Source organism: Ranitomeya variabilis, chromosome 4, assembly GCF_051348905.1.
Source record: "Ranitomeya variabilis isolate aRanVar5 chromosome 4, aRanVar5.hap1, whole genome shotgun sequence".
Classification (NCBI taxonomy): domain Eukaryota; kingdom Metazoa; phylum Chordata; class Amphibia; order Anura; family Dendrobatidae; genus Ranitomeya; species Ranitomeya variabilis.
This window is the reverse complement of record NC_135235.1, coordinates 566,357,442-566,383,991: the sequence shown is the minus strand read 5'-3', so window position 1 is coordinate 566,383,991 and position 26,550 is coordinate 566,357,442. Positions and strand designations below refer to the sequence as shown.

General features: G+C 44.4%; 1 protein-coding gene across 2 annotated transcripts in view; it reads left to right on the top strand.

The window, feature by feature from the left end:
- Window positions 1–26,550, top strand: part of LOC143765791 (chloride channel CLIC-like protein 1) — a 347,463-nt gene that overhangs the window by 38,606 nt on the left and 282,307 nt on the right. The window lies entirely within an intron of this gene.

Here is a 26,550-nt window from a genome sequence, read left to right as displayed (position 1 = left end):
AATAAAAATCATCCTCTAAAATACAACTTGCCTAATAATTCTGCACGCAGTGTATATATCTGTGCAAAAATATCTAATATTTTTCATATAGAAATGTTTGCAAACATTGCATTAATGCATCTTAATTACTATTTTAAGCTTAATTTCACAAAAATAACAAACTACAAGAAAACTGGTGACACCTTCCCTTTAAAGGAAAACTCCATGCAAAACTGATTCTGCGCTATGTATAGTGCAGGGCCCAAGGAGGCGGAGAACAATACATGGATTTAGGAACACCAGAGAGCGAATACAGTGCCTTGAAATAGTTTTCATACCCTGTGAACTTTTTCACATTTTTTTTCATGTTATACTCACAAACTTAACCCCTTCCCGACATGCGCCGTACTAGTACTGCGCTGCCGGCACTGCATTAGTGCCAGCCGCAGTACTAGTACGGCGCCCCGATCACCGCGGTCTCACGCTGAGCGCCGCGGTGATCGGGTGCTGGTGTCAGCTGTATATGACAGCTGACACCCCGCAGCAATGCCCACGATCGGCGCTATCGCCGATCACGGGCATTTAACCCCTCTGATGCCGCTGTCAATAGTGACAGCGGCATAGAGGGGGATCGCGCAGGGATGGGGGCTCCCTGCGCTCTCCCACCGGAGCAGCGCGATGAGATCGCAATGCTCCGGTGACCTGGAAGGAGTCCCCGGATCCAAGATGGCCGCGGAACTCCTTCCGGGTCATGAGATGCCCTAGCTTGCCGGCGCCTGCAGAGAGTTCCTAATAGCAGGCGCCGGCAAGCCTCTGCCCTTGTATGTCAGATCGGTGATCTGACAGAGTGCTGTGCACACTGTCAGATCACCGATCTGTGATGTCCCCCCCTGGGACAAAGTAAAAAATGTAAAAAAAAAATTTCCACATGTGTAAAAAATAAAAAATAAAAAATAAATTCCTAAATAAAGAAAAAAGAAAAAAAAATATTCCCATAAATACATTTCTTTATCTAATTAAAAAAAATCACACAATAAAAGTACACATATTTGGTATCGCCGCGTCCGTAACGACCCCACCTATAAAACTATATCACTAGTTAACCCCTTCAGTGAACACCGTAAAAAAAACAAAAAAAGAGGCAAAAAAACAACGCTGTATTCTCATACCGCCAAACAAAAAGTGGAATAACACGCAATCAAAAAGACGGATATAAATAACCATGGTACTGCTGAAAACGTCATCTTGTCCCGCAAAAAAAAAAGCCGCCATACAGCATCATCAGCAGAAAAATAAAAAAGTTATAGCTCTCAGAATAAAGCGATGCAAAAACAATTATTTTTTTATATAAAATAGTCTTTATTGTGTAAAAGCGCCAAAACATGAAAAAATTACATAAATGAGGTATCGCTGTAATCGTACTGACCCGAAGAATAAAACTGCTTTATCCTTTTTACCAAACGCGGAACGGTATAAACGCCCCCCCCTAAAAGAATTTCAGGAATTGCTTGTTTTTGTTCATTCCGCCTCCCAAAAATCGGAATAAAAAGCGATCAAAAAATGTCATGTGCCCGAAAATGGTACCAATAAAAACGTCAACTCGTCCCGCAAAAAACAAGATCTCACATGACTCTGTGGACCAAAATATGGAAAAATTATAGCTCTCAAAATGTGGTGATGCAAAAACTATTTTTTGCAATAAAAAGCGTCTTTTAGTGTGTGACAGCTGCCAATCATAAAAATCTGCTAAAAAACGCTATAAAAGTAAATCAAATCCCCCTTCATCACCCCCTTAGTTAGGGAAAAATAATAAAATTTAAAAAAATATATTTATTTCCATTTTCCCGTTAGGCTACTTTCACACTAGCGTCGGCCCGACGTACCGACGCATGCTGTGCAAGCGCCGCACAACGGGGGCAGCGGATGCTGTTTTTCCACGCATCCGCTGCCCCATTGTGAGGTGCGGGGAAGTGGGGGCGGAGTTCCAGCCGCGCATGCGCGGTCGGAAATGGTGGACCGTCGGCACAAAAAAAGTTACATGTAACGTTTTTTGCTGCCGGCGGTCCGCCACAACACGACGCAACCGTCGCACGACGGTTGCGACGTGTGTCAATACGTCGCAATGCGTCGCTAATGTTAGTCTATGGGGAAAAAACGCATCCTGCAGATGACTTTGCAGGATGCGTTTTTTCACCAAAACGACGCATTGCGACGTATGCAAAAAAACGCTAGTGTGAAGGTAGCGCTAGGGTTAGGGCTAGGGTTGGGGTTAGGGCTAGGGTTAGGGCTGGGGTTAGGGTTGGGGTTAGGGTTTCAGTTAGAATTGGGGAGTTTTCACTGTTTAGGCACATCAGGGGCTCTCCAAACGCGACATGGCGTCCGATCTCAATTCCAGCCAATTCTGCTTTGAAAAACTAAAACAGTGCTCCTTCCCTTCCGAGTTCTCCTGTGCGCCCAAACAGTGGTTCCCCCCAACATATGGGGTATCAGCGTTCTCAGGACAAGTTGTACAACAACTTTTGGGGTCCAATTTCTCCTGTTACCCTTGGGAAAATAAAAACGTGGGGGCTAAAATATCATTTTCGTGGAAAAAAAAATATTTTTTATTTTCGCGGCTCTGCGTGATAAACTGTTGTGAAACACTTGTTGGTTCAAAGTTCTCACAACACATCTAGATAAGTTCCCTGGGGGTCTAGTTTCCAATATGGGGTCACTTGTGGGGGGTTTCTACTGTTTGGGTACATCAGGGGCTTTGCAAATGCAACATGACACCTGCAGACCAATCCATCTAAGTCTGCATTTCAAACGGCGCTCCTTCCCTTCCGACCTCTGCCGTGCGCCCAAACAGTGGTTCCCCCCAATGTATGGGGTATCAGCGTACTCAGGACAAATTGGACAATAACTTTTGTGGTCCAATTTCTCCTGTTACCCTTGGGGGAAAAAAAAATTGCGGTCTAAAACATCATTTTGTGGAAAGAAAAAATGATTTTTTTAATGTTCACAGCGCTACATTCTAAACTTTAGTGAAACAATTGGGGGTTAAAAGTGCTCACCACACATCTAGATTAGTTCCTTAGAGGGTCTACTTTCCAAAATGGTGTCACTTGTGGGGGTTTCCACTGTTTAGGCAAGTCAGGGGCTCTCCAAACACGACATGGGTTCCGATCTCAATTCCAGCCAATTTTGCATTGAAAAGTCAAATGGCGCTCCTTCCCTTCCGAGCTCTGCCATGCGCCCAAACAGTGGTTTATCCCCATATATGAAGTATCAGCGTACTCAGGACAAATTGCACAACAACTTTTGGGGTCCAATTTATCCTGTTACCCTTGGGAAAATAAAAAATTTGGGGCAAAAAGATCATTTTTTGTGAAAATTAATATGAATTTTTTTTTACGGCTCTACATTATAAACTTCTGTGAAGCACTTGGAGGTTCAAAGTGCTCACCACACATCTAGATTAGTTCCTTAGAGGGTCTACTTTCCAAAATGGTGTCACTTGTGGGGGTTTCCACTGTTTAGGCACGTCAGGGGCTCTCCAAACATGACATGGGTTCCGATCTCAATTCCAGCCAATTTTGCATTGAAAAGTCAAATGGCGCTCCTTCCGTTCCGAGCTCTGCCATGTGCCCAATCAATGGTTTACCCCAACATGTGGGATATCGGCGTACTCAGGACAAATTGTACAATGACTTTTTTGGTCCAATTTCTCCTCTTACCCTTGGTAAAATAAAACAAATTGGATCTGAAGTAAAAATTTTGTGAAAAAAAAGTTGAATGTTCAATTTTTTAAAAACATTCCAAAAATTCCTGTGAAGCACCTGAAGGGTTAATAAACTTTTTGAATATGGTTTTGAGTACCTTGAGGGGTGCAGTTTTTAGAATGGTGTCACTTTTGGGCATTTTCTGTCATATAGACCCCTCAAAGTCACTTCAAGTGTGAGGTGGTCCGTAAAAAAAATGGTTTTGCAAACTTTCTTGCAAAAATGAGAAATCGCTGGTCAACTTTTAACCCTTATAACTCCCTAACAAAAAAAAATTATGTTTCCAAAATTGTGCTGATGTAACGCAGACATGTGGGAAATGTTGTTTATTAACTATATTATGAGATATAACTCTCTAATTTAAGGGCATAAAAACTAAAAGTTTGAAAATTGCTAAATTTTCATAATTTTCGACAAATTTTTGTTTTTTTCACAAATAAATGCAAGTCATATCGAAGAAGTTTTACCACTATCATGAAGTACAATATGTCACGAGAAAACAATGTCAGAATCACCAGGATCCGTTGAAGCGTTTTAGAGTTATGACCTCATAAAGTGACAGTGGTCAGAATTCTAAAAATTGGCCGTGTCACTTAGGTGAAAACAGGCTTTGGGGTGAAGGGGTTAAATGCATTTTATTGGGATTTTATGTGATACACCAACAACAAAGTTTCAGGTATTTGTGAAGTGTAAAGGAAATGATACAAGGTTTTAAAATGTAAATCTGAAACTTGTGACGTGCATTTGTATTTAGCCCCCTATGTCAATACTTTGTAGGATCACTTTTCGCTGCAGTTACGGCTTCAAGTCTTTTGGAGTATGTCTCTGCCAACTTTGCACATCTAGAGGTTGAAATACATTTTTGCCAATTTTTCTTTGCAAACTAGTTTTATCTCAGAGAGATTGGAAGAAGAGCATCTGTGAACAGCAATTTTCAAGTCTTGGTACAAATTCCCAATGAGATATAGGTCTGGACTTAAACTGGTCACACACGTGTATATGCTTTGATTTAAAGAAATGTTTGGACAGTGACTAAATCTTTGTGATTTGGGCTCTGCATGCCACTATTTTTTATTTAAAAACATCTGAGATACAACTAAAGTGTAAAATAGAAAGAAATCCCATTCCCAATCAAAATTGACAAAAGCCTGGGATGGGCTGAAACGTCTTGTTTGGATTTCACTGGATTAAATAATTCTACACGTGAGTGCCGGGATTCCTTTCCATTTTGCGGTTTCTCTCCACGTGCACCACTATCACACAGTGCCGACCAGCTTCCTACTTTTGACAACTGAAGTGTAGACTTTCAGGTTTAATTAAAGGGGGTTAAGCAAAAAATATCCTGTGAAACCTTTAAGAATTCCAACCATTTTTGTACAAAGCCTCCTTATTTCAGGGGCTCAAAAGTAATTGAACAAATGAACATATTATTTATGGTAAAGTAATTAGTGATGAGCGAATATACTCGTTACTCGAGATTTCTCGAGCACGCTCGGGTGTCCTCCGAGTATTTGTAAGTACTCGGAGATTTAGTTTTCTGTGCCGCAGCTGAATGATTTACATCTTAGCCAGCATAAGTACATGTGGGGGTTGCCTGGTTGCTAGGGAATCCCCACACGTAATCAAGCTGGCTAACAGATGTAAATCATTCAGCTGCGGTGAGGAAAACTAAATCTCCGAGCACTTACAAATACTCGGAGGTCACCCAAGTGTACTCAGGAAAACTTGAGTACCGAGTATACTCGCTCATCACTAAAAGTAATACTTTGTAGAGAATCCCTTGCAGGCAATGACTGCCTGATGTCTGGAAGCAATGGATGTTCCCAAATGCTGAGTTTCCTCCTTTGTGATGCTTTGCCAGACTTTTATCGCAGCTGACTTCAGTTGCTTGTTTGTGGGTCTTTCTGCCTTAAATTTTATCTTAAGTATGTGAAATGCATGCTCGATGTAGTTGAGAGCTGGTGATTGACCATTGCTAAATATTCTACTTCTTTGCCTTCAAAATCTCCTGGGTTGCTTTCACAGTATATTTTGGGTCATTGTTCAGCTGTACTGCGAAGCACCGTCCAACCTTGCTGCATTCAGTTGATTCTGAGCAGAAAGCATTTACCTTGTAGGGATTCATGATGTCTGGTAGCTGCTTGTACCACAAAGCCACAGAGTTTTTATCTCAAAATGGATTTATGTTTATTTCCACTGGTTGCATGGTACCGAAAACAAAACCATAAACATAAAATTCCTAGCCTTGTCTAGGCGCTAACTAAACAATATAGACCATGGCTACTCAGCCACGGCTGAGCTAGTCTCAGTTCGGTCATACAAAATAGCTATTATCCAAAGAAACCTGTGATTCTTCCAGTTTGGTGCACACGGCCTGTGCAGTCCCTTTTCAGAGAGATTCTGGCTTGTCTTTCTCCAGTTCCAACACAGCGCACTCTGTTCAGCTTCCCCTGATGACTGACCAGTGAACACATGGCCTAATTCTAGTCATAGCTATACAAGTGCACCTAATCGGGTCCTATAGTTTTAAGATTTAACCCTAGCCTACTATTGCAGGAACTTTCACCCCTGAGACTTACATCACCGAAACTAGCCATCTCGGTGACACACATCTCCCATCCAGGAATTTACTTCCTGCTTTCCTACACCCTGTACACTTCAGAATTCATCTGGCTGCTAATGTCTTCAGTCACATTATCAATAAACACTAGTGAACAAGTGCCATTGGACGCCATGCATGCCATCACACTGCCTCCACCATGTTTTACAGAGGATGTGGTGTGCTTGGGATAATGAGCTGTTCCAAGCCTTCTCCATACTTTTTTTTCTTCTCATCATTCTGGTACTTGCTGATCTCTGTTTCATCTGTCCAAAGAATACTTTTCCAGAACTGAGCTTGCTTATTTATTTTTAAGGCTAATTAATGGTTTGAACCTTGTGGTTATCTCTCTGTATTTGATCTCAGGGAGTGTTCTCCTGAAACACCTACTTCTTGGAGAGTGTTCTTTGTTTGGGTGGATGTTGTGAAGGAGTTTTCCTTCACCATAAAAAAGGTTCTGCCATCATCCACCACTGTTTTTCTTCCGTGGACATCCAAGTCTTTTTGATGCCCAAGGAAAGAGCTGCCCACACGTCACCCCGAAGCACAAACATGTTCCTAATCATAGAGCGAGACTGTTTGTGCCTCGGGACGGCCTGTGTGCAGCTCTATCCTTGGTTTCCCTGGCTTAGAGCAGGAAGATAAGACTCTGCCTACAGTCCTGCCCAGAGCATGGTCATATCATTGACTGACTCATTTGCTGAAAACGTCTAAGGCTTCTTTCACTCTTCCGTTGGTACGGGGCCATCACAAAGCATCAGCGCGACGTACCGGCGGACGTTGTTAAAATTCGGCACAACGTGGGCAGCGGATGCAGTTTTTCAACGCATCCGCCGCCCATTCTAAAGTCCCGGGAAGGAGCTAGAGATCTCCGCCCCGGACATGCACACTCCAAAGTGCAGGATGCGACGTTCGAAAAAACGTTCCCTTGAACGTTTTTTCGTGACAATGGTCCGCCAAAACGCGACGCTTCCAGTGCACGACGGACGCGACGTATGGCCATACGTCGCGATCCGTCGGCAATACAAGTCTATGAGGAAAAAACGCATCCTGCGGGCACATTTGCAGGATGCTTTTTTTTCCCAAAACGACGCATTGTGAGGGATCTAAAAAGATGGCAGTGTGAAAGTAGCCTTACACTGATTACACAAGAACCACAAGATGGATTTCTTCACCCCAGGTATCATTTTAATCAGTGTAACAGCTGTAACCTGTGAGTGTCAGTAGATTACGTATATACTTGAGTATAAGCCGAGATTTTCAGCCCATTTTTTGGGGCTGAAAGTCCCCCTCTCGGCTTATACTCGAGTCATACCCAGGGGACAGCAGGTGAGGGGGAGCGGGGGCTGTCTAAGCATACTCACCTGCTCCTGGCGCGGTCCCTGCAGGTCCCTGTTTGCCCGGCGCCCCAGCTTCCTGCACTGACCGGTCACATGGTACCGCTCATTACAGTAATGAATATGCGGCTCCACCTCCCATAGGGGTGGAGCCGCATATTCATTACTTTAATGAGCTGTAACGGTGACCGCTCAGTACAGAAAGAATATGCGGCGCTGGGGAAGCAGGGACGCGCCAGGAGCAGGTGAGTATAACAGGGAGGGGGAGCGCAGCACTGTGCGATATTCACCTGCTCCCCGTTTCGGGGACGTTCCGTCTTCAGCGTCTTCTGCAGTGACACTCAGGTCAGGGGGCGCGGTGATGTGGTTAGTGCGCGCCCTCTGCCTGAACTTCAGTGCAGAAAATGTTGAAGATGGAGTGGCGCCGGAACAAAGTCAGGTGAATATAGAAAGTGTCAGGGGCCTGAGCGACGGGAGAGTATAAGCCGAGATTTTCAGCCCATTTTTTGGGGCTGAAAGTCCCCCTCTCGGCTTATACTCGAGTCATACCCAGGGGACAGCAGGTGAGGGGGAGCGGGGGCTGTCTAAGCATACTCACCTGCTCCTGGCGCGGTCCCTGCAGGTCCCTGTTTGCCCGGCGCCCCAGCTTCCTGCACTGACCGGTCACATGGTACCGCTCATTACAGTAATGAATATGCGGCTCCACCTCCCATAGGGGTGGAGCCGCATATTCATTACTTTAATGAGCTGTAACGGTGACCGCTCAGTACAGAAAGAATATGCGGCGCTGGGGAAGCAGGGACGCGCCAGGAGCAGGTGAGTATAACAGGGAGGGGGAGCGCAGCACTGTGCGATATTCACCTGCTCCCCGTTTCGGGGACGTTCCGTCTTCAGCGTCTTCTGCAGTGACACTCAGGTCAGGGGGCGCGGTGATGTGGTTAGTGCGCGCCCTCTGCCTGAACTTCAGTGCAGAAAATGTTGAAGATGGAGTGGCGCCGGAACAAAGTCAGGTGAATATAGAAAGTGTCAGGGGCCTGAGCGACGGGAGAGGTGAGTATGTGATTTTTTTTTTTTTATCGCAGCAACAGCAAATGGGGCAAGTGTCTGTATGGAGCATATTATGGGGCCATGACATTTGTGCAGCACTATGTGGCAAGTGACTGTATGGGGCCATAATCAACGTTTGTGCAGCACTATATGGGGCATGTGTCTGTATGGGGCATCTTATGAGGCAATAATCAACGTTTGTGCATTACTATATGGGGCAAATATCTTTATGGAGCATCTTATGGGGCCATAATCAACATTTGTGCAGCATTATATTGGGCAAATGTGTCTATGGAGCATCTTATGGGGCCATTATTAACCTTTATGCCGGATTATATGGGGCATATTTTAATATAGAGCATCTTGTGGGGCCATCATAAACTTTATGGAGCATTATATGGGGGCTCCTGATTGAATATGGATATTCAAAAACACTTAACCTACTGATGTCTCAATTAATTTTACTTTAATTGGTATCTATTTTTACTTTTGACATTTACCGGTAGCTGCTGCATTTTCCACCCTAGGCTTATACTCGAGTCATTAAGTTTTCCCAGTTTTTTGTGGCAAAATTAGGGGGGTCGGCTTATACTTGGGTCGGCTTATACTCGAGTATATACGGTACTTAGTAAAATCCTGCTGACTAGTTTGCTTTAAGACAACCTTGACTACACTGATGATTGCAGGTTGTCGTGAAGGAATACTCAGATACCATAATTTTCTTAGCAGTACCAAGAACAATAACAATACTTAAACCAATTTGTCTCTCTCTGTGTGCCTGTAATTTGGGATTGTATTTTTTTTAATTTCTTTGTATTCAATTAAGTTCAGTAGCTTTTAATCTATTGTGTGATTATTCTAGTTCTGGCACTTTTTTTGTGCTTGGTATTTTTATGACTCTTGGGTCCTTTTAGGACACTTAACCCCCATCTAGGTTTTCAATTCTTTGATGTCGTAATTTTCTTTGTGCATCTGTGTATAGGGCTAAAGGGGATTTAACACCAAAAAGAGAATCCCTGTCAGGTCCTGCACTTGGTATGACACATTGTAAAATTTTATTTAGCGTGCCCCTTTAAATCTAGGTTCCCCACCTGCCTAAATAAGGTTATGATGGAGTGATTATGCCATCTCTGTGGGAATCTTTAGATGAAGTCTCAGGCTGGCCTGGTATAATGCACAATCATGTACACGTGTTTGGTGAGACGGAGACTGAGCTCTCACCGGCCCATGTGTTCTGTTAAGCGGCACAGCGCTTAGTTTTTAGAAACACAAGAAAATAAATGATCCTTGGTTTATTAAAGTGTTTGCTGCCAGTGTGGCTGGAGCTACTTTGAACTTGTTCCAGATAAAATCTTTGCATAACATTTTCTGGCAGTGGCTCAGATTCTGACACATGGGAATGATACATTTTTCAAGGCCCCACTAGAGAAACAATGTACCCCCCCCCCCACAAACACACATTCCCGATTGCATTGTCTTATACGTTTCCACCTTCAATCAGTAACAGGTGCGCCAAGATGTCATTCTCTCCTTAGGGCACGTGAGATAGCGATGTGCTCTGCAGGGCGGGAAACAACTGTACATTGTTCCTGTGATGTGCAATGCTCTGCAGGACGCCTTGTATAACTGCAGTTACTTCTACTTGCATAATGCTGGGCGGCTTCTGAGGTTTAAGCTGTTTGTGACATTTGATTCATAGAATTTTTGGCTTTTTTTAACTGTCAGCTGTACTCAGAGCCTTTTTAAGCAGGACGGAATTTGAGAATTACCAGTAGAACCCAAAGTTCTCTATTATTGTAATTAAAAATCCCCTGTGATTAAAAGGGGGTTTTCTGACTTCATATTAACAAAGCTCCTGCAACTTGCTAATGCACATTGTTTCAATAGGTCTGCTTGTTGTCGGTAAATAGGAACATTGGTGTTTGCATCTGAATAATGACCTGAAGCCTTGATGGTTAAATTGGAAGTCAGCTGTGAGCCAGTCCTGAACATTCTCATGGAGAGACATGAAGGGTGTACAATCTGTGCCTGTGTCACTTACAGAAAAAGACCAGAAGGAAGTACTATCTATAACTACATCATTTACAGGGAGCAACAATCTCAGCCTGCGCAACTTACAAAGAAAAGCTGGGAGGCAGTCCTAGGAGTGCCTTTGTTTTTTTACAGGGAGTTGCTGCTAAGCAGTCTATGCCTGCATTATTCACGGGGTGATACGTGCCTGTTCTCCATGTCTGATTTCACTACTTACCTGGTGTGCCTCTCCGATATCATCATCCAAGGTTCACTTAGACAAACCAGTGTGTTTAAGTATTAAGTCAATGTTGCCTTTATTTGCTGTTTGTTTGGAATTCATCATTACAGTATGGGAAATAAGTATTTGATCCCTTGCTGATTTTGTAAGTTTGCCCACTGACAGACATGACCAGTCTATAATTTCTGGAGTAGGCTAATTTTAACATTGAGAGATAGAATATAAAAAAAATAAAATCCAGAAAATCACATTGTATAAATAATATACATTTATTTGCATTTTGCCGTGAGAAATAAGTATTTGATCCCTCTGGCAAACAAGACTTAATACTTGGTGGCAAAACCCTTGTTGGCAAGCACAGCAGTCAGACGTTTTTTGTAGTTGATGATGAGGTTTGTGCACATGTCAAGAGAAATTTTGGTCTACTCTTTGCAGATCTTCTCTAAATCATTAAGATTTTGAGGCTGTCGCTTGGCAACTCGGAGCATCAACTCCCTCAATAAATTTTCTATGGGATTAAGGTCTGGAAACTGGCTAGGCCACTCCATGACCTTAATGTGCTTCTTTTTGAGCCACTCGTTTGTTGCCTTGGCTGTATGTTTTGGGTCATTGTCTTGCTGGAAGACCCATCCACGACCAATTTTTATTGTCCTGGTGGAGAGAACGAGGTTGTCACTCAAGATTTTATGGTACATGGCTCCATCCATTCTCCCATTGATGCGGTGAAGTAGTCCTGTGCCCTTAGCAGAGAAACATCCCTAAAACATAATATTTCTACCTCCATACTTGACAGTGGGGACGGTGTTCTTTGGGTCTTAAGCAGCATTTTCTCTTCCTCCAAACATGGCTAGTTGAGATAATGCCAATGACCTCAATTTTTGTCTCATCTGACGCAACATCTTCTCCCAATCACTCATAGAATTATCCAGCTGTTCATTAGCAAACTTCGGGCCTGCACAGGAGCCTTCTTGAGCAGGGGGACCTTGTGGGCACTACAGGATTTTAAATCTTTACAGCGTAATGTGCTACCAATGGTTTTCTTGTTGACTGTGGTCCCAGCTGCCTTGAGATCATTCACAATTTCCCCCGTGTAGTTTTAGGCTGATCTCTCACCTTCCTCATGATCAAGGATACCCCACGAGGTGAGAATTTGCATGGTGCCCCAGATCGATGTTGATTGACAGTCATTTTGTTTTTCTTCCATTTTCTTACTATTGCACCAACAGTTGTCTCCTTCTCACCCAATGTCTTACTTATGGTTTTGTAGCCCATTCCAGCTTTGTGCAGGCCTATGATATTGTCCCTGACATCCTTATAAAGCTCTTTGGTCTTGCCCATGTTGTAGAGGTTAGAGTCTGTTTGATTAATTGAGTCTGTGGACAGGAGTCTTTTATAAAGTTGATTATCAGCTTTCTTTAATGCAGGTAATGAACTGATTAGGAGCGTTTAAGGGTATATTTCCACGGTCAGGAAACGCTGCGTACAGCCGCAGCGTCAAACATGCAGGGTCCAGCTGTTACACCATAGTGGAGGGAATTTCATGAAATCCCGTCTCCACTATTTACCATAGACTATCATTAGATGCTGTAAAACCGCATCAAATGATTAGTCACATGTGTAATAACTGCGTAAACGCAGCTTACTATGCATGTCTGCTAATTTAAATAAGGTCTTACCTTGTCACACCGCCTTAAGTCCGCATCCACTGCAGTTCTCGTGATAACTTAGCTTACCGCGAGAACTACCGTGCACGTGACTGGGTGTTGTCTCAGGTCACCCTAGGCAGGTTCTCATGGTCAGCTGACCGCGAGAGCTAGAGTGTAGGTGATCACCGGAGAGTTATCTACAAGCTCTGCTTTCTCTGGATGTCAGGCATCCAGATGTAGCAGAGCTGGACTCGTCGTGGGACACTCATTATTAAGGACTGCGTCGGACACAGGGAGTATACTGTTGCTTTATTATTATTTTTTTTTTCCAGAAGATCTATGGCTTCGCTTGGATTACCAGTGTACTAAAGATGGCAAAACTGTGTGGTGTTTTATTTCATTAAAATACTTTATTAACTCTTTACCAACTATAGCAGTGATTTTCAACCTTTTTTGAGCCGCGGCACACTTTTTATACTTAAAAAATCCCGAGGCACACCACCAACCAAAATGGCACAAAATGGTGCGTCCAGGTTTGAGATGAAAGTCTGCAGTCATTCTATGTGACTGCAGGCTTCTGAATTCTCACAGCGCAAGCACTGCACACTTTCAGGATTCTCCCTTGCCGGTGGCCAGAGTGGACGGTCATGACAGCACAAGTATGTGATTTGGATACTTCTGGTCACATTCTAACTAGACGTGTCCGGCCTCAGTCAATTCATTTTCATTGAATGAGGCCACACATGTCTAGTCAGCACGTGACCGCATGTATGTAAATCACCAACATCAGAGAATTATGATAGCAGTGTGCACTGTGAGAATTCAGAAGTCTGCAGTCACATAGTATGACTGCAGACTCATCACAACCTTGGACATCCCCTTTAATGTTCCTAACAAATAAAAATGAGAATTAGTATCACAAAAAAACACATTTACATCCAGGTACCTGATAGATGACGTTGTTTGTGGAGTCGCCTCTTTCTTTTCATCTTCACCTTGTCCAGATGCCATGATGACTCTTCTCATCCACCGGCAGAGCTCGTTTCTGCAGACTTCCATCTTCTCCTGTCTTCTGCAGCACATCCCGACACAACACCCTTAAAGATAGCAGTGTTATTATAATGCTCCGGAATAACAATATCTGCCCTAGGCTGAGCCTCTGAGTAAATAATTGCCCCTCACTTTATTCCCAGCACATAATATGACCCTCACTGTCCCTCTTATGGTACATGCCATCCACACTACCCTCTCTCTCTTTTCCATACTTCACACTGCCTTCTCATTCGGTGTCCCTCATAGAGAGCCCAGTCTCTCTACTGTGCCCCTTCATTACACTCCTCCTACTTGGCATACTGTCTCCTCCTGGCTGTTACCCTCACACTACTCAGTATCTATTATGTGTCCACTCACACTTTCATCCCCCCATACTGTCTGCACACATTTCTAATAGCCTCCTCCTGTACATCCCCCCCCCCTGCTAACATACCCCTTTGCTCTCTCCATATTTCCTCCTCACACATTCCCCCCTCACACATTCCCCCGACTCCCCATACTGTCCTCACACATCCCATCACCGTTGCTCCCAGTACTGTCAGCACACATTTTTCCCCTCGCTACTGTGTCCACCCCCATCTCCCCACTCACCCCCACAGAATATATCCACTGCCCTTCCGATAGAATAAATCCATCCCCTTCCACAGAATAAATGCACCCTGCCCCACACATGCTAAATAAATTCCAGCCCCCCCCCACGTACACACTGAATAAATCCCCCACACACACTGAATAAATCCCCCCACACACTGAATAAATCCCCCCCCCCACACTGAATAAATCCCCCCACACTTAATAAATCCCCCCACATACTCCCCATAAACCCACCCCACGCTGAATCTTCGGTGTCTTCAGCTCCACAGCACAGGAGCACTTACCACCAAGTCTCTTCTTTCTCCTGCGCGCCGGATAGTGACGTCAACAGCGTGATCACATGACTTGATCACGCTGCTGGCGTCGCTCTGACCTGGCAGTCAGAGCCTCAATTGTACTCGCAGCTGGTAGATGTCTGCGAGTACAATTGATCTGCGGGAGCCGGCGCGCTGCAGCTTCTCTGTGCCGGCTGTCAGCTTGACAGTCGGCACAGAGAACAGCTGACTCCCGTTCCCCGCGGCACACCCGACCATGTGTCGCGGCACACTAGTGTGCCGCGGCACACTGGTTGAAAAACACTGAACTATAGGATTAGTAATGGTTGGAGTCTTATTGATGCCTCTCCATTACGAAGCAGGCTTAATGTCCCCTTACAAAGGTGACATTAACCTCCTGTTACCCATGTGCCACCGCTACAGGGCAGTGGGAAGAGGGAGGCTAAGCGTTAGAATTGGCGCATCTTATAGATGTGCCATTTCTGGGGCGGCTGGGAGCTGGTATTTGTAGCCGGGGGGGGGGGGGCAATATCCATGTTCCCTCTCTAGGCTGTGAATATCAGCCCGCAGCTGTCTGCATAGCCTTTCTGGCTATAAATTATAGGGGGACCCCACGTAATTTTTTTGGGGGGTCCCCCTATTTTAATAGCCAGTGAAGGCTAAATGTACAGCTGCGGTCTGATATTCATAGCCTGGGAAGCTCCATGCATATGAGCCCCTTCCCAGGCTACAAACATCGGTCCCCCAGTTGCTGGCTTTCCCTGTCTGGCGCAGAAAATTGCACAGGAGCCCACGCCATTTTTTTTTCTATTTAAACAGATATTGCGTTTAAGGCCGGGTACACACTTGCGAGAAACTCGCACGAGTCTCGCACCTCAATACCCGGCACTGGCACTTGGGACCGGAGCGTTCAGCTGCATAAAAATACATGCAGCCGCATACTCCGGTCCCAAGTGCCAGCTGCAGTGCCGGGTATTGAGGTGCGAGAATAAACCTGAACAGTCAGAGCAAGAGGACGGGAAGACGGAGCGGCGCCCGGCGTGTGGAACGTGGACAGGTAAATATGTAATACCTGCTCCCGGCGTCCCTGGCTCCTTATCCCGGACAGATGGTCTCCGGGTGCCGCAGCCTCTTCCTCTGTCAGCGGTCACCGTTACCGCTCATTACAAGGAATGAATATGTGGCTCCACCCCTATGGGAGTGGAGTCCATATTCATAACTTTAACCCCTTCACGACCGTGGGATTTTCCGTTTTTCCGTATTCGTTTTTCACTCCCCTCCTTCCCAGAGCCATAACTTTTTTATTTTTCCGTCAATTTGGCCATGTGAGGGCTTATTTTTTGCGGGACGAGTTGTACTTTTGAACGACATCATTGGTTTTACCATGTCGTGTACTAGAAAACGGGAAAAAAATTCCAAGTGCGGTGAAATTGCAAAAAAAGTGCAATCCCACACTTGTTTTTTGCTTGGATTTTTTGCTAGGTTCACTAAATGCTAAAACTGACCTGCCATTATGATTCTCCAGGTCATTACGAGTTCATAGACACCTAACATGACTAGGTTATTTTTTACCTAAGTGGTGAAAAAAATTTCCAAAAAGAAAAAAAAATTGCGCCATTTTCTGATACTCATAGCGTCTCCATTTTTCATGATCTGGGGTCGGTTGAGGGGTTATTTTTTGCGTGCCGAGCTGGCGTTTTTAATGATACCATTTTGGTGCAGATACGTTCTTTTGATCGCCCGTTATTGCATTTTAATGCAATGTCACGGCGACCAAAAAACGTAATTCTGGCGTTTCGGATTTTTTTCTCATTACGTCATTTAGCGATCAGGTTAATGCTTTTTTTTTATTGATAGATTGGGCGATTCTGAACGCGGCGATACCAAATATGTGTAGGTTTGATTTTTTTTTTATTGATTTATTTTGATTGGGGCGAAAGGGGGGTGATTTAAACTTTTATGTTTTTTTTATTTTTTTCACATTTTTTTTTACTTTTTTTTTTTTACTTTTGCCATGCTTCAATAGCCTCCATGGGAGGCTAGAAGCAGGCACAGCCCGATCGGCTCTGCTACATAACAGCGATCATCAGATCGCTGCTATGCAGCAGAAAATCAGGTGTGCTGTGAGCGCCGACCACAGGGTGGCGCTCACAGCTACCGGCGATCAGTAACCATAGAGGTCTCAAGGACCTCTATGGTTACAATTCTGAAGCATCGCCGACCCCCGATCATGTGACGGGGGTCGGCGATGATGTCATTTCCGGCCGCCCGGCCGGATGCGGTAGTTAAATGCTGCTGTCTGCGTTTGACAGCGGCATTTAACTAGTTAATAGCGGCGGGTGAATCGCGTTTTCACCCGCCGCTATTGCGGGCACATGTCAGCTGTTCAAAACAGCTGGCATGTCCCAGCTTTGATGCGGGCTTACCGCGGAGCCCTGCATCAAAGCGGGGGACCTGACGTCGGACGTACTATCCCGTCCGACGTCAGGAAGGGGTTAGGCTACGTTCACATTTGCGTTGTGCGCCGCAGCGTCGGTGCCGCAACGCACAACGCAAACAAAAATGCAGCAAAACGCATGCACAACGCTGCGTTTTGCGCCGCATGCGTCCTTTTTTTGATTGATTTTGGACGCAGCAAAAATGCAACTTGCTGCGTCCTCTGCGCCCGGACGCGTGTGCCGCAGTGACGCATGCGGCGCAAAACGCAAGTGCGACGCATGTCCATGCGCCCCCATGTTAAATATAGGGGCGCATGACGCATGCGGCGACGCTGCGGCGCCCGACGCTGCGGCGCAGACTGCAAATGTGAACGTAGACTTAATGAGCGGTCCCACGTGACCGCTGAACAGGGGAAGAGCTGCGGCACCCGAAGACCATGGGACAGGCAGGTGGAGCGCCAGGAGCCCCGGAAACAGGTGAGTATGTGACAGACCTCTCTCCCCCTCACCCGCCGACCGTGACTCAAGTATAAGCCGAGAGGGGCACTTTCAGCCCAAAAATTTGGGCTGAAAATCTCGGCTTATACTCGTGTGTATATACGGTATATCTATCTATTATACTGGTCTACAACAAAAAAATGTTCTGGCATTGCCTTTAAGAACAGTTTTAGACTAATTGGAGGGTGCTGAATTCAAATCTGATCTTATAATTTCTCTATCACATCACTTTTTTGCGCTACAGGTATATAGCCCATTTTCAAGAATTCCATGATAAATATAAGTAGTGTATGAAAAGTGCCGGTTTATACGGTTCACTAAGGTAAATTTAGTTTTCATTTAGTCTCCCAATAAATGTGAGAATATCTTTGTTTTCTTTGAACATGCATAATTCCCATTTGTTATGATAACACCCTTGTTTTCTGTGCTACTGGGACAGTAGAGCTACAGCAGAGCATTGGGTGAAAACTGAATGGCCTCAGCGACAGAGTTTGGCATCTGGTGATAAGAATGTCATCTATGATCCTCTAGTGGATAGGAAGAACATTGTCTTTCCTCCCTTACACATAAATCTTGGATTGATGAAGCAGTCCATCAAAGCTCTCAATCACAGTGGAGAATGCTTTAACTATATACGTTCAACTTTTCCTGGTCTTAGTGAAGAGAAGAAAAAGGCTGGAATATTTGATGGACCTCAAATAAGAACACTTATGAGAGACCCAAATTTTATCACATCAATGAATGAGACAGAAGAAAGAGCTTGGAATGCATTTTGTAATGTGGTGCAGAATTTTCTAGGGAATAAGAAAGCGGACAACTATGAAGAGATTGTGGAAGAGCTACTAATGAGTCTGCGAAATCTTGGATGTAGAATGAGTATCAAGATTCACTATTTACACAGCCATTTGGACTTTTTTCCAGAGAACCTTGGGGATGTGAGCGAGGAACAAGGGGAGCGTTTTCATCAGGACATTAAAACAATGGAAGAGCGGTATCAAGGCCGGTGGGACTCACATATGATGGCTGACCATTGCTGGAGCTTGATGAGAGACAACCCAGAAGCTGTACATCACAGATCAGCCAAGGAAAGAAAGTTCAAATAACTGCCATTTGTCATTCATCTGTATGCCATATATATGTGTTTTTATATTTTATAGTTTAATTCTGTAAGTATATTTGATTTGCTGTACATAGACTTTGTAATCTTTGTTTTTCTTTGATTAAAAATATACAAAATGTAGTACCGAAAATCATGTGTTTTTATCATAAAACGTTAGATAGGAGTAATTTTAATCAAAAATTGAAAATATCTCGAAATCCTGATGTGATAGCCAAAAACGGAGTTCATATTCGTAATCAGCAGCCAAAATTGACTTAAAATATGTTTTAAAACCTTTTGCCAGAAAAATTGACCAGTGTTATCTATCTATCTATTATCTATCTATAGATGCATCTATCTATGTGTGTGTATTCTTCAATGGAGTATGTAAAAGAAGAGGTTGAACAAGGAAATTACATCACAATTATTATTATTTTTTTTTTTTTTGTATATCTTTATTTAGCTTACAAAAACACACACAATTCCGCATGAAAAATGCATCAAAAACGCAGGTGAACTGCCAGTGATCTCAGTTGCAGATTTGGAGCAGATTTTACCTGCGTCAAATCCTTCAAATCCTGAGCAAATGCTGAGCCATTCCTGACTGTGGAAACATACCCTAACTGATCTGTAGGAGCCAAAACTCTTAACGGTTAGTAGGGAATCAAATACTTATTTCTCACTGCAAAATGTAAATAAATTTATATCATTTATACAATGGGATTTTCAGGATTTTATTTTTCATATTCTATCTCTCAATATTAAAATTAACCTACCCTTAAAATTATAGACTGTTCATGTCTTTGTCAGTAGGAAAACTTACAAAATCAGCAAGGGATCAAATACTTATTTCCCCCACTGTATACAGTTTCTGTAGCTATAATCATCTCATCAAACTCCTGTGATTTCTAATGCTTGCATCTACTGCTCCTCACACCTGCTGCTTAACCAGCTATTTACTCTAAGCATTTCAAACGGTTATTTAGAGACTATTCATATTACATTTCCATCATCTCTGCATTTTCCTGGGATTTCTACAACTTGCGTCTACTGCTTCTCAGACCTTTTGGTTATCCCATTGTTTGTTATAAGCATTACAAACTGTTATTTAGAAACTGTTCACATTATGCTGTAATCATCTCTGAAAACTCACTTGGGTTCAAGTATGTCCTGCTCCGCTTGATTTCTTAAAGTCTGGCATAGCCCATTTTCCTGGTCCTTACTGGTGTGCCACCTCCCTCGGCTCGTGTGTACACCCCAACTTGCAGCTTAGGCTTGTTTGACACTTTCGTCTTTTGCGGTGCGTCATAATGCAGTGAAATGACGCATCGACGGACGTCGTTAAAATAGTGGAAAACGTTACTAACGCATCCAGTGTAATGACGAATGCATCATATGAGTTTCTGCTTGAATTTGAGGTATGAAATTCGAGAGAGAGAGACTCTTTATCCCGGACTTGAAAATCCTTCCGGGCATGCTCAGAGTGGAAAAACGGGATACGTCTCTGGATTCCTGTATTTGACGGTCAGCGACGGATCCTGCGTCCATAGGCTTCCATTATAGCCGACGACGGACAGCGCAGAACCCGTCGCTGAGCGATTTTCCGATGTGCAGAAAAAGCGTTCCTCGGAACGTTTTCTCCGCCCCCTACGGACCGCTATTTTCTGACGGATCCAGTGCACGAAGGGTTAAACGGATAGCCATCCGTCACAATCCGTCACTAATACAAGTCTATGGGAAAAAAACAGGATCCTGCAGAAAAATTTGCAGGATCCTGTTTTTTTGAAACTCGACGGATTTTGACGGGAGAGAAAAGACGGAAGTGTGAAAGAGGCCTTAGTGGATCCATCGCACCAGCTGAGTCTAGCAGAATGCTCAGAACATAGATTCTAAAGGTGCCTTGTCATCAACATTGTTGTCTTTGGATATGGAGGACTTATTTGTACTATTTTTGCAACTGTGAGTCAACTGTGGTGGTACTTATTCGTAGCTTTATTACTTGTTTCAAGTTTGTATCCAACTCTTTCTCAAAAATAGACAACAAACCAGTATGCAGTCTATTTTTGAAAAAGAGTTTGGTATGAACTTGAAACATATAATAAGCTATTATATACTTCCACTACAGCTTCTTTTCCATCAGCAGCGCAGTCAAGCAGATATATCTATCTCCTTTTACTTCTCAACATTTTGATAATGAGGTTCTGTGATATTCTGTATCAGCACGTCCTAGTCTATCTGAGTGACATCCTAATCTAGACTCCTATTCAATTCATTTTGGCTCCATTCTGAAGAGAATGTCAAAACCATCTGTATAGCAAGTTGGAAAAAGGTCTGTGACTGCCGTGAGCTGCTGTTTCTCAGATACATCATCTCATATGGATCCAGAGAAGGTTTCTATTATTTTGGATTGGCCACAATCCGTTAGTACCAAAGCTCTACAAAGATTCCTCAGTTTTGAAAACTATTACCTCTAGTTAATTAAAAAATACTTTACAGTGGTTCTTGGAACTGTTTAGATTTCGCTGTTCAAGCCTTCCAGGAACTTTAATCTTGTTTTTCCTTTTTCGTCCATTTTACACTATCCTGATGCCATGAGGCCTTTTTCTTGAAGTAGATGCTTCAGCTCTTGGTGTTAGAGCAGTTCTCTAGCAAAATTCCGCTTGATCAAGAAATTGCTACGGCTTAATCTCCAAGAAGTTTACTTCAGAAAAACAGAATTATTTTATTGGTGTTTGTGATTGATGAACCCTACTTGAGGATGCTAAGTTCCTGGCAACCATCTATACGGAGCATAAAAATCTGGTATATCTTCAGTTAGCCCGTGGACTGAATCCCTGCAACGCTGAATGGTCACTCTTCTCACAGTTTGACTTGATCATCACCTACTGTCCAGCTAAGAACAAGCACAGGCCTGGTGCCTTAGGGCTTATACTCATCTGTGAGAAAAACTAGAAATAGAAAATTGAATTGCCCTCAGATTAACATTGGTCAATGAGTCACAGCTCATCTGCGATTTTTTTTCTCAGCCGAAATCGGACTGAGATACAAAAACGACAGTATGCTGTGAATGTCCTCGTATCTAGGACGAGACTCACCAATGCAAGTCAATGGGTGCGAGAAATAAATCTCATGCTACTCGAACCATGCGAGTGCCGTCTGATTTTTACACACCGATGTCTGTTGAAAAGCCAGCAATTCATCTGCCGTGTACAGTAAAATCACAGTGTGACCTGACAAAATAGAATAGATATATACACATAGGATAGAAATAAAGATGTCAGTCACATATATAGTTAGTACAGTGCTTGTGCAGCCTACTGTACATGTATTTTTTGCATACTTAATTATTCTCTGAAAAAAACGGTGTGGGCTCCCCTGACATTTAATTAACCATCGGAGAGAAAGCAGACATTTCAGGGTAGATGTTTATAGCCTGGGAAAGGGGTAGTACCAATGAAGCTTCCGAGGCTATTAAAATCAGCTCACAGCTGTATACTAAGGCATTAGTACTTATTAAAATGGGGGACCCCCCAAAAAATAAAAGAGGCTCCCCCTATAATTAATAAACCAGCAAAGGCTAGGCAGACCGCTTCGGACTGATATTAATAGCCATGGAAGTGACCATGAATATTGATCCCCTTCAGACTAAAAACATCAGTTCTCAGCCACCCCCAAAATGGTGCATCCATAAGATGTGCTAATTCTGGCACTTAGCCTTGCTCTTCCCACTTGCCCTTGTGGTGGCAAGTGGGGTGATAGCTGGCGGGTTGATGTCACCTTTGTATTGTCAGGTGACATCAAGTCTAAAGGTCAGTTATTTGAGATGTGTCTATAAGATGCCCCCATTACTAACCCCACAGTTAGATTGTATAAAAAATCACATACACCCAGAATAAATTCTTTTAATTGAAAGAATGACACAGACTTTTTAAAAAAATTTAAAATTAAACCACACTCGCGTCATCGCCCATCCACTGAAGCCAATGTCCCCTGTAACAGAATTAAAATAATAAACAACATTATTCCTTACCTCTGTGACAAAAAGATAATCTATTTGTCCCGCGGTGCGTCTAGCTCTGCTACATTTAGATGGCAGCTTCAATTGTTGCATGATACGACAATACAAACTGCCATCCAGCAGAGACACTGAGCACCTGCTAAAGCTCCACCTGGTTTGCAATGTCGCAACCTGCTGGAATTCAATGCTGTATACGTTGCAGAATTTGTACAAACAGCATAAAGTGATGACGGATTATATCATGCAGCAGTCAAGTGGGATTGTGTGTTAGTTGGAAATCTATCATTGGCAGCTAATGAGGGATGTGTGTTGCCTACTGAAATTTTTTGAAGAGGTGATAGAATTTGTCTATAGGGACAAGTGTGGAATCATTGATGTAACCTAGTTGGTATTTCTCCTGGAAAAACACCAGCATGCAAGTGGGGATGGATGAAGAACTCTAATTTGCACCTGTTCAGCTCCTGTTGTGTTTCCTCACAGTGTTCCTTTACCTGTGCCAGCATTAGGGCTACAACATATAGCCGGCCGGCGCTCACAGTCAGTGCAGGGAAGCAGACGGCCAGGGACCTGACGGACATCAGAAGGTGAGTATGTACTGGTTTTTTTTTTACATTTACAATGGTAACCAGGGTAAATATCGGGTTACTAAGCGCGGCCCTGCGCTTAGTAACCCGATACTTACCCTGGTTACCATTGTAAAACATTCCTGGCATCGTTGCTTTTGCTGTCAAACACGACGATACACGCCAATCTGACGACCAAATAAAGTTCTGGACTTCTAGCTCCGACCAGCGATATCACAGCGGGATCCAGATCGCTGCTGCGTGTCAAACACAACGATATCGCTATCCAGGACGCTGCAACGTCACGGATCGCTATCGTTATCGTTGCAAAGTCGTTTAGTGTGAAGGTACCTTAAGGCTATGTGCACACGTTGCTGATTTCCTGCGGATCCACAGCTGTTTTTTGCGGTTCATAAACGCTGCAGATCCGCAAGTGATTTACAGTACAATGTAAGTCAATGTGAAAAAAAAAGCTGTGCTGATGGTGCGGGAAATTCCGTGTGGAAATGCTGCGGATTAAAAGAAGTAGCATGTCACTTCTTTTTTGCAGATCTGCAGCGTTTTTGTACCCATTCCATTATAGAAATCCGCAGGGGTAAAAAACGCAGTAAATCCGCACAAAAAAACACGACAAATCCGCACCTGCGTTTTCTAAGCCTAATCCGCAACATGTGCACATAGCCTAAAACAGGAACAGACGGGGAGGAAGTATTCTTTGGGTGATCTTGTTGACTAAATATTACATACTCTAATTTCTACAGCTAAATTTTAGGCAGACCCATTCAAAAAATAAGAATAGGATTTGAGGGACATGGTTAAAAAATGTTTTCAAGCACCTTTATTAATGCACATTGTAACAACTCTGCTGGCATCACAGCATGGCCTCTCATCTCTCACACTATCTTACCCACTGCTCCAGGCCATGATGTGGTTTCTGTTTTATGCCGGCTCCATGTTCTGTGTCTCTGCTCTCTGCATGCTTCATGGCTTTGTGTATAGGGGGGCGGCGCCTGAACTCTCTGGTTCTTATATCAGGTGCATCTGTCTAATCTGTTCCTGACCAATTACCAAGAGGCCTCCAGTATATAGTGCAGCTCCACCCAGTGTTCTGGGCCTGTGCAATGTGTTTGCTCAGTTAGTGTCTAGCTGCTTAGTTTGCCAGGCCTTGCTCTATGTTACTCCCTCGCTGGAGGCTTTTCTCTGTATTTTTGCCTTGGTCTTGTTGTCCGCCCTCCAGGAGGCAGAATATCCTGGTCCCTGTGTCTTTGTCCTTGTGTCTTGTTCCATTGCCTTGTCTGTACTTAGTCTTATCTCTGTCTCCTTGTCTGTGGCTTCCTTCCCTGCTGTGTCTTTCCTTGTGTTCTCAGTCTGCTTACACTCTGCACTCTTGCAGCTCTGCTTGCTCTGTACCTTTGTGGCTTTTACCTCTGATCCGCACTCCTGCGGTTCTGCTCCGTTCTTCTCTGCTCCGCTCCCGTTGCTGTAAGAATCTCTTTCTGCAGCTCCCCTCTGCATTCCTTGCGGTTCTGCTCCATTCATCTCTACTCCGCTCCCGTTGCTGTAAGAATCTCTTTCTGCAGCTCCTCTCCGCATTCCTTGCGGCTCTGCTCCGTTCATCTCTGCTCCGCTCCCGTTGCTGTAAGAATCTCTTTCTGCAGCTCCTCTACGCATTCCTTGCGGCTCTGCTCCGTTCATCTCTGCTCCGCTCCCGTTGCTGTAAGAATCTTTCTGCAGCTCCTCTCCGCATTCCTTGCGGCTCTGCTCCGTTCATCTCTGCTCCGCTCCCGTTGCTGTAAGAATCTCTTTCTGCAGCTCCTCTCCGCATTCCTTGCGGTTCTGCTCCGTTCATCTCTGCTCCGCTCCGTTGATGTAAGAATCTCTTGCTGCAGCTCTTCTCCACATTCCTTGTGGTTCTGCTCTGCTTTGCTTTTATTGCTGCGCTATCTCTTGCTGCTCCACCTTTCCTATCCGCAGCCTTGCGGTTCTCTTCCTGTGTGAACAGGTCTCTACCTGTTCCTTCATTCTCCCTTCCTTCTGGTTTATTTCCATACCTACATCTCCTGTGTGAACAGGTCCCTACCTGTTCCTCCTAACTACATATCCGTACCTGCACCTCTAGTGTGAACAGGTCCCTACCTGGTCCTTCTTACACCACATCAACCAGTCCTGTGTTCTCTGCCGTGCCTGCCAATCCCGTGTTCCTGCCAGTCCTACCGTTCCTGCCGTGCCTTCCAGTCCTGTGCTTCCTGCCATCCTAGCCAGTCCTGTGTTTCCTGCCGTCCCTGCCAGTCCTGTGTTCCTGCCAGCCCTGTGTTCTCTGCCGTGTCTCTGCCTGCCCTGTCTCAGCCATGCCAGCCTACTCGTCTGAGTTTCAGCCGTGCTCTTCTGCCAGTCCTGCCTGATGCCTGCACCAATCCTGGTATTCCTGTCTCCCAAGTGGGATCAGCAGCCACAGCCAGACACCGCCCTGGAGTAGCACCTGGCAGCTGCCTGCTGCACAAGCCTGACCTCACCATCAGAGGCTCCAGTGAAAACCCAGGCAGCTGTCATAGTCACGCCCCTTCCAGGGTAGTCTGGTTTGTGGCACAGTGGGGCCACAAACCCCCCGAGCTCACGCCCACCAGTCAGGGCGCGAGCGTGACACACATTGTACAGTGTGTGAGAAAGTTGGGACTACTTTGCCACAAAGTGGTAAGCCTTAGGCTCCTATTCAATATGGATTATAAGTGAGGCTTTCCTTAGCTACGGTTTGTCCTTATTTTTCATGCACCTGACTCGCTTGCATAACCATACGATCCTTTGTTGTGACATATCTTCCTCTTTCATTTTCTTCTGTGACATTTTTATGGCTTCTGTGACAGCTTCCTTCTAAATGTAGAAATGAGTGATTCATCGCCTCTACTAAAGGTACCGTCACATTAAGCGACGCTGCAGCGATATAGACAACGAGCCGATCGCTGCAGCGTCGCTGTTTAGGTCGCTAGGAGACGTCAGACACCGGCAACAGCAGAACGATGCAGGAGCGATTCAGTGACGTACTTATCGTTCTCGCTGGTTGTTCGCTCCAGTTCGCTCCATGAAGAAACATTGCTGGCATCGTTGCTTTTGCTGTCAAACACGACGATACACGCCGATCTGACGACCAAATAAAGTTCTGGACTTCTAGCTCCGACCAGCGATATCACGGCGGGATCCAGATCGCTGCTGCTTGTCAAACACAACGAGATCGCTAACCAGGACGCTGCAACGTCACGGATCGCTATCGTTATCGTTGCAAAGTCGTTTAGTGTGAAGGTACCTTAAGGCTATGTGCACACGTTGCTGATTTCCTGCGGATCCACAGCTGTTTTTTGCGGTTCATAAACGCTGCAGATCCGCAAGTGATTTACAGT